Source organism: Sminthopsis crassicaudata, chromosome 4, assembly GCF_048593235.1.
Source record: "Sminthopsis crassicaudata isolate SCR6 chromosome 4, ASM4859323v1, whole genome shotgun sequence".
NCBI lineage: Eukaryota > Metazoa > Chordata > Mammalia > Dasyuromorphia > Dasyuridae > Sminthopsis > Sminthopsis crassicaudata.
Window position 1 is genome coordinate 153,844,718 of NC_133620.1, and position 9,616 is coordinate 153,854,333.

The window sequence follows — 9,616 nt, forward strand, 5'->3', positions numbered from 1 at the left end:
AAAATTTGTGAATTAGAAAAGGTTAAAAAATCGCAGGAAAGTAGGATTTCTGAATTGGAAAAGATAAAAAAATTCTCAAGAAAGTAGGATTTCTGAATTAGAAAAGATAAAAAAAGACTCAAGAATGTAGGATTTCTGAATTGGAAAAAGAAAATAACTCTCTAAAATTAGGGAAATGGAAAAAAATTCAATAGAGCAAAATAATTCATTTAAAAACTAAATTGGACATATAAAAAAGAACTAAAAATGTGAATGAAGAAAATAACTCATTAAAAATGAGGACAGAATAGAAATGAATGATTCATTGAGAATCCAAGAATCAGTCAAACAAACAAAAAAAAATGAAAAGCTGGAGAAAAATGTCAAATACTTACTGGGAAAATCTATAGACCTACAAAATAGATCTAGGAGAGATAATCTGAGGATCATTGGACTTCCCAAAAACTATGACCAAAAAAAGAGCCTAGATTCTATTTTACAAGAAATCATCAAAGAGAACTGTCCAGTGATAATAGAAACAGAAGGGAAAATAGGCGTTGAAAGAATTCATTGAACCCCTTCTGAAAAAGACCCTAAAAATAGAACTGCAGGGAATATTGTGGCTAAGCTGCAGAACTACCAAACAAAGGAAAAAATATTGCAAGCAGCTAGAAAAAACAATTCAAATATCAAGGGGCCACAATAAGGGTTAAGATCTGGCTGCCTCCACATTAAAAGATCGAAGGACTTGGAACCTCATATTCCGAAAGGCAAAAGATCAAGGATTGCAACCAAGAATAAACTATCAAGCTAAGTTTAGCATTTTCTTCCATGGAAGAAGATCATCATTTAATGAAATAGAGGAATTCTATTTGTTTATAAGAACAAAATCATGGTATTTACACACATGTATTGTATCTAGGTTATATTGTAACTCATGTAAAATGTATAGGATCGCCTGTCATCGGGGGAGGGAGTAAAAGGAGGGGGGGATAATTTGGAAAAATGAATACAAGGGATAATATTATTTAAAAAAAAAAAATATATATATATATATATATATATATATATATATATATATATATATATATATATATATATATATATATATATATACATATATATACTAAAAAAACAGACTTAAACAAAAAAAAATTGATCTACATCCACAAGACTGAAGAGAAACAGAAAAAGGTAAAAAGAACTCTTGAGAACTGTATTTCTGTTGTGGATATATAGAAAGTTCACATGGATAATTTGATTTTACTAATATAAAAAAAAAGGGAGTAGTAAAGGGAAGGGATAGTATCAGAAAAAGGGGAAGGAGTGATAAAAAGAGGGAAACTACATCCCCTTAAGAGCCATAGAAAATATATACCACATCTGAGGGAATTTAGTGAGGGGGTGAAACATTGTGTGAATCTAAATCTCATCATAATAGGCACAAAGAGTAAATAATTGACATATTTGTTTCTCAGAGAATTCTCTCTCACCTCATTAAAAGGGGGGAGAGGAAAAGGAAAAAGGAAAAGGGGAATAAGGGAAGTGTACAAGAAAAGGGAAGGGATTTGGAAGGAGGGGGAGGGATACTAAAAATAGAGGGCTGCGTGTCACAACTGGGGTCTATAAATTAAATATTGGGGAAGGGGATTGGGGGGTCAAGGGGAAAAAAAAAGCATAATCTGGGGATAATATGATGGCAGGAAATACAGAATTAGTAATTTTAACTGTAAATGTTTATGGGATGAACTCTCCCATGAAACAGAGATAGATAGCAGACTGGATTAAAAGTCAGAACCCTATAATACGTTCTTTAACAGAAACACACTTAAAGCAGGGAGATACATACAGAGTAAAGGTAAAAGGTTGGAGCAGAATTTATTATGCTTCAGGTAAAGCCAAAAAAGAAGGGTAGCCATCCTTATCTCAGATCAAGCAAAAGCAGAAGTTGATCTAATTAAAACAGATAAGGAAGGAAACTATATCCTGCTAAAAGGTAGCATAAACAATGAAGCCATATCAATACTAAACATATATGCACCAAGTAGTATAGCATCTAACTTCCTAAAGGAAAAGTTAAGAGAGTTGCAAGAAGAAATAGAGAGTAAAACTATAATAGTGGGAGATCTCAACCTTGCACTCTCAGATTTAGAAAAATCAAACCACAAAACAAATAAGAAAGAAATTAAAAAAGTAAATAGAACATTAGAACAACTAGGTATGATAGACATTTGGATAAAACTGAATGGTGATAGAAAAGAATATACTTTCTTCTCAGTAGTTCATGGAACCTATACAAAAATTGACCATATATTAGGACATAAAGAACTCAACATTAAATGCAGGAAGGCAGAAACAGTAAATGCCTTCTTCTCAGATCACAATGCAATAAAAGCTACATTCAGTAGGAAGTTAGGGGTAAATAGACCAAAAAGTAATTGGAAATTGAATAATCTCATCTTAAAGAATGACTGGGTGAAAGAGCAAATTATAGAAACAATTAATAATTTCACCCAAGATAATGACAATGATGAGACATCATACCAAAATTTGTGGGATACAGCTAAAGCAGTAATAAGGGGAAATTTTATATCTTTAGAGGCTTATTTGAACAAAATAGAGAAAGAGAAGATTAATGAATTGGGCCTGCAACTTAAAAAGCTAGAAAAAACCAAATTTAAAACTCCCAACCAAAAATCAAACTTGAAATACAAAAGTTGGTTATATGAAAAAGCCAATAAAATAGACAAACCTTTAGTAAATCTGTTCAGAAAAAGGAAAGAGGAAAATCAAATTGTTAGTCTTACAAATGAAAAGGGGGATCTTTCACCAATGAAGAGGAAATTAGAGAAATAATAAGGAATTACTTTGCCCAACTTTATGCCAATAAATTTGATAACTTAAGTGAAATGGATGACTTCTTCCAAAAATATAGGCTTCCTATATTAACAGAGGAGGACATAAATTGCTTAAATAGTCCCATTTCAGAAAAAGAAATAGAACAAGCTATTAATCAACTCCCCAGGAAAAAATCCCCAAGACCAGATGGATTTACATGTGAATTCTACCAAACATTTAAAGAACAATTAGCCCCAATGTTATATAAACTATTTGGAAAAAATAGGGGATGTAGGAGAGTCCGACCAAACTCCTTTTATGACACAGACATGGTACTGATACCTAAACTAGGTAGATCAAAAAATGAGAAAGAAAACAATTTCCTTAATGAATATTGATGCTAAAATCTTAAATAAGATATTAGCAAAAAGACTTCAGAAAATCATCCCCAGGATAATATAATATGATCAAGTAGGATTTATACCAGGAATTCAGGGCTGGTTTAATATTAGGAAAACTATTAGTATAATTGACCATATTAATAATCAAATTAATAAAAACCATATGATCATCTCAATAGATGCAGAAAAAGCATTTGATAAAATCCAACATCCATTCCTACTACAAACGCTTGCAACCATAGGAATAAATTGACTATTCCTTAGAATAATCAGGAGCATATATTTACAGCCATCAGTAAGCATAATATGCAATGGAGATAAACTGGAACCTTTCCCAGTAAGATCATGAGTGAAACAAAGTTACCCACTATCACCATTACTATTTAGTATAGTATTAGAAACACTAGCCTTGGCAATAAGAGCCGAGAAAGAGGTTCAAGGAATTAGAGTAGGAAATGAGGAAATCAAACTATCACTCTTTGCAGATGACATGATGGTATACTTAGAGAACCCCAAAGACTCTGCTAAAAAGCTATTAGAAATAATTCCGAATTTTAGCAATGTTTCATGATACAAAATAAATCCACATAAATCCTCAGCAGTTTCATATATCACCAAGAAAATGCAACAGCAAGAGATACAAAGAGAAATTCCATTCCAAACAAATGTTGAGAGTATAAAATATTTGGGAATCTATCTACCAAAGAATAGTCAGGAATTATATGAGAAAAATTACAAAACACTTGCCACAAAAATAAATTCAGATTTAAATAATTGGAAAGACATTCAGTGCTCTTGGATAGCCTGAGCGAATATAATCAAGATGACAATACTCCCCAAACTAATCTATTTATTTAATGTTATGCCAATCAAGACTCCCAAGAAACTATTTTAATGACCTAGAAAAAATAACAACAAAATTCATATGGAAGAATAAAAGGTCAAGAATTGCAAGGGAACTAATGAAAAAAAAGTCATATGAAGGTGGTCTAGGTGTACCTGATCTAAAGCTATCTTATATAGCAGCAGTCACCAAAACTATTTGGTATTGGCTAAGAAACAGACCAGTTGAGCAGTGGAACAGATTAAGTACAAAGGACAAAAAAGTGTACATCTATTGCAATCTAGTCTTTGACAAACCCAAAGATACCAGCATTAGGGATAAAAAATTATTATTTGAAAAAAAAAACTGTTGGGAAAACTGGAAATTAGTATGGCAGAAATTGGATATGGATACCACATACCAAGCTAAGATCAAAATGGGTCCATAATTTAGGCATAAAGAATCAGATGATAAATAGATTAGAGGAACAGAGAATAGTCTACTTCTCAGACCTGTGAAGGAGGAAGGAATTTATGACCAGAGAAGAAGTAGAGATCATTATTTATCACAAAATGAAAGATTTTGATTACATAAAACTAAAAAGTTTCTGTACAAACAATACTAATGCAAACAAGATTAGAAGGGAAGTAACAAAATGGGAAAATATTTTTACAGTTAAAGGTTCTGATAAATGTCTCATTTCCAAAATATATAGAGAACTGACCCTAATTTATAAGAAATCAAACCATTCTCTAATTGGTAAATGGTCAAAGGACATGAACAGATAATTCTCAGATGATGAAATTGAAACTATATCCACTCATATGAAAGAGTGTTCCAAATCACTACTGATCAGAGAAATGCAAATTAAGACAACTCTGAGATACCACTACAGACCTGTCAGATTGGCTAAGATAACAGGAACAAATAATGATGACTGTTGGAGGGTATCTGGGAAACCTGGGACACTAATACATTGTTGGTGGAGTTGTTAGAAACAATCCAACCATTCTGGAGAGCAATTTTGAACTATGCCCAAAAAGTTATCAAATGTGCATAACCTTTGATCCAGCATTCCTGCTATTGGGCTTATATCCCAAAGAAATACTGAGGAGAGGAAAGGGACCTGTTTGTGCCAAAATGTTTGTGGCAGCTCTTTTTGTAGTGGCTAGAAACTGGAAGATGAATGGATGTCCATCAATTGGAGAATGGTTGGGTAAATTATGGTATATGAAGGTTATGCTATATTATTGCTCTATAAGAAATGACCAGCAGGATGAATTCAGAAAAATTTGGAGAGATTTGCATGAATTGATGCTGAGTGAAATGAGCAGGACCAGAAGATTGTTGTACACTTCAATGCTGTGTGAGGATGTATTCTGATGGAAGTGGATATCTTCAACATAAAGAAGATCCAAGTCACTTCCAGTTGATCAATTATGGACAGAAACAACTACACCCAGAGAAGGAACACTGGAAAGGGAATGTAAATTGTTAGTACTACTGTCTATCTACTCAGGTTACTTATACCTTCGGAATCTAATACTTAACGTGCAACAAGAAAATTGGATTTACACACATATATTGTATCTAGGTTATACTGTAAGACATTTAAAATGTATGGCTTGCCTGTCATTTAGGGGATGGAGTAGAGGGAGGGAGGGGACAATTTGGAAAAATGAATACAAGGGATAATGTTATAAAAAAAGAAATTACTCATGCATATATACTGTCAAAATTTTTATAATTATAAAATAAAAATAAAATAAAATAATACTTCAAATTAAATTTTGGAGGGAAAGAGTCAACAACAAATTAGAAATTTTTTTTTTCCAACCTGGACCAAATGAAAAAGTTGACTCTAGGGGATGACTCTGAACTCATCTTGTTGCAGCACTAGCAGTAAGTTTTGGAAGTGGCCATAGCCACTGCACTAACAGCTTTGACAATTCTCAGCCCAGAGACTTTAAGGGGGCCAGACAATTGGTAAGAGGAAATGTTAATATTAATATTACAAAGAATCTTTGTTGCCACTTGATTCATCTGGTGCTGATTGGCTATTGTTTTGCCTATGTGCAGTTCTACAATAGAGAAGAATTATTGTGGTTCAAAAGGGAGGATGAGGCCTAGTCTCAGTTCTAAAGCAGAGAGTAGCATTAGGTTTATGACTATAAAGGAACAAGGGACTTATTCACAAATCCAGGACCAAGAGGATCACTTACAATTGCAGGGGACAAAGGGCCATACTTGGTTAAAGAGCAGAAAGCATACCAAGGAAACAGTGAACAGACCTATTAGCACATCTCACAACCTTGGAAATAATTTAAAAAAAGTTAAGAATGCCAAACATAAATCTGAAAATAGCAGCACAAAATACAAAGCATAAATTTGAAAAACTGGTTCCCTACCCTGAGGTGAGTTAAGCCCAACTTTAATATAAAGTTCAAAGTCTAAAAATAGAGTGGTAAAATGAGCAAATAAAAAACAAACACACAAACAAACAAAAAACCTACTTCATTATTCCAAGGGGGAAAAAAAAAGAAAAGAATATAGAGGCAGGAGAGAATTAGGCAAAAGCTCAAAAGAGAGAATTAGGAGGAAAAAGGAGAAAAGGAGAGAATTAGCCAAAAGCTCAAAAGAAGATGTAAAAATAGATATAAAGTAAATCTTGACAGCAAGAATTCCTAGAAGAGATAAAGAAAGCATTGACTAATAGAATAAAAGAAATTATGAAAGAAATGAGATGAAAGAAAATTATGAAAAAATGTTTTGATAAAATAACACAAGAGTAATGAAGAACATAATATCTAAAAAATGAAAATTAGCCTTGTACTTAAAAAAAAAATCCCCAAAATTTTCAAAGATCTCCATATAGAGTAAAATCGATCAAATGGAAAATGAGGTACAAAAATTCATTGAAGAAAATAATCTCTTAAAAATTATAAAGTGGGCAAATTTTGGTAATGATTCATTGGAAATTGAGAAGGCATAAAACAAAATGCAAAGAAGCAAAAGAGTTTTAGTGGGGGTGTTAGGGAGAAGAAGAAGTTATGAAATATCTTTTGAAAAAACAACTGACCAAGAGAATTGATTGAGAAGAGATGATTTAAAAATAATTGGCCTACTTGAAAGTCATGATGTGAAATACACACGTACACATAAACACATGCAAACACACAATCAAAAAAAACAAAACCAAAAAAAAAACCCAACACAAACCCCCTAAATATCATATTTTAAGAAATTATCAAGGAAAAACTGCCCCAGTATCTAAGATATAGTAAGTAAAATAGAAATTGTCTATACATTACAATTGGAGAAATATTCCAAAATAAAAAAAAAAGTCCAATGATGTTAAACCCAAATTCTACACTTCCAAATCAGAGAGAATATATTGCGAGCATCCAGAAAGAAAAAAATAAATAAAATAAAATCTTAGAATCACGCAAGATTTAGAATCTTTAAAGTAGCAAATGGCTCATCCAAGAAAAACTTTCTTTTTTTATTATTATTTTAATAGTTTTTATTTACCATATATATGCATGGGCAACTTCGCACATTGACAATTGCCAAACGTTTGTTCCAATTTTTCCCCTCCTCCCCCCGCCCCAGATGGCAGGTTGTTAAATATGTTAAAGTATAAATTAAATACAATTAAATATGTTAAAGTATAAATTAAATACAATATATGTATACATGTCCAAACAGTTGTTTTGCTGTACAAAAAGAATCAGACTTTGAAATAATGTACAATTAGCCTGTGAAGGAAATCCAAAATGCAGGCAGACAAAATTAGAGGGATTGCAAATTCTATCTAGTGGTTCATAGTTATCTCCTAGAATTCTTTTGCTGAGTGTAGCTGGTTCAGTTCATTACTGATCTATTGGAACTGATTTGGTTCATCTCATTGTTGAAAATGGCCACATCCATCAGAATTGATCATCATATAGTATTGTTGTTGAAGTATACAACAATTTCCTGGTTTTGCTCATTTCACTCAGCATCAGTTCATGTAAGTCTCTCCAAGGCCTTTCTAAAATCATCCTGTTGGTCATTTCTTACAGAAAAATAATATTCCATAATATTCATATACCACAATCTATTCAGCCATTCTCCAATTGATGGGCCAAGAAAAACTTTCTAAATAAAACTCAGTATAATTCTCAGGGAAAGAAGGGGATAGACATTTAATGACATAGGAGCCTTTCAAGCATTTCTGATGAAAAGACCAGAGTTGAATGCAAAATGTTATATTCAAATACAAGATTCAAGAGAAGCATAAAAAGGTAAACATGAAAGAGAAATCATAAGGGACTCAGCTGTTTATAATCTTGTGTGAAAAGATGATGCAGGTCATTATTATTAATAGGTTAGTTAGAAGGCATCTGCATAGACAGAGTCAGCACTTATGTTGGAATGATCTAAAAATATAGCAGGAAGAAAGAAGGATAAAATGCAATAAAGGAGATGGGAGGGTAGAATGGTTCAAAATTAATAAATGTGAAATGCAAGGAAGAGCTTTTATAATGGAGTAGAAAATCCTCCAAAATGATCAATAGTGCTTGAATCTCAGTCTTATCTGAATTTGTTCAAAGAAATAAAAAAAATACACATACATGCAATGCAATTCACCTCTAAAGAGAACTGACGAACTTGAGTTACAAGTAGAAATTTAATTTTCACTTAATTTTTTCTTGCTTTTGTGATATGACTAATATAGAAATGTATATTCCATAATTTCTTATGTATAATTGATATCAAACTGCTTGTCTTCTCAGTGATGGAGGGAGGGTAGAAGGAAGGATAGAGAATTTGGAACTCATCACTTTGTTAGTGTTAAAAATAATACATATATTTTTTAAAAACAAATTGAACTATATCTGTTTAAAGTTTATCCCATTTTATTTTGTTTCTTTTTTTTTACTTAATAATTTTTATTATATATATTTTTATAATATTATCCCTTGTATTCATTTTTCCAAATTATCCCCCCCTCCCCTCTACTCCCTCCCCCCGATGACAGGCAATCCCATACATTTTACATGTGTTACAATATAGTCTAGATACAATACATGTGTGTGAATATAATTTTCTTGTTGCACAATAAACTTTAGATTCCGAAGGTACATGTAACCTGGGCAGACAGATATTAGTGCTAACAATTTACATTCACTTCCCAGTGTTTCTTCTCTGGGTATAGCTACCTCTGTCCATCATTGATCAACTGGAAGTGAGTTGGTTTTTCGTTATGTTGAAGATTTCCACTTCCATCAGAATACATCCTCATACAGTATTGTTGTTGAAGTGTACAGTGATCTTCTGGTTCTGCTCATTTCACTCAGCATCAGTTGATTTAAGTCTCTCCAGGCCTCTCTGTATTCCTCCTGCTGGTCATTTCTTACAGAGCAATAATATTCCATAACCTTCATATACCATAATTTACCCAACCATTCTCCAACTGATGGACATCCATTCATCTTCCAGTTTCTAGCTACTACAAAAAGAGCTGCCACAAACATTTTGGCACATATATATCTCTTTCTGCTCTTTAGTATTTCTTTGGGATATAAGCCCA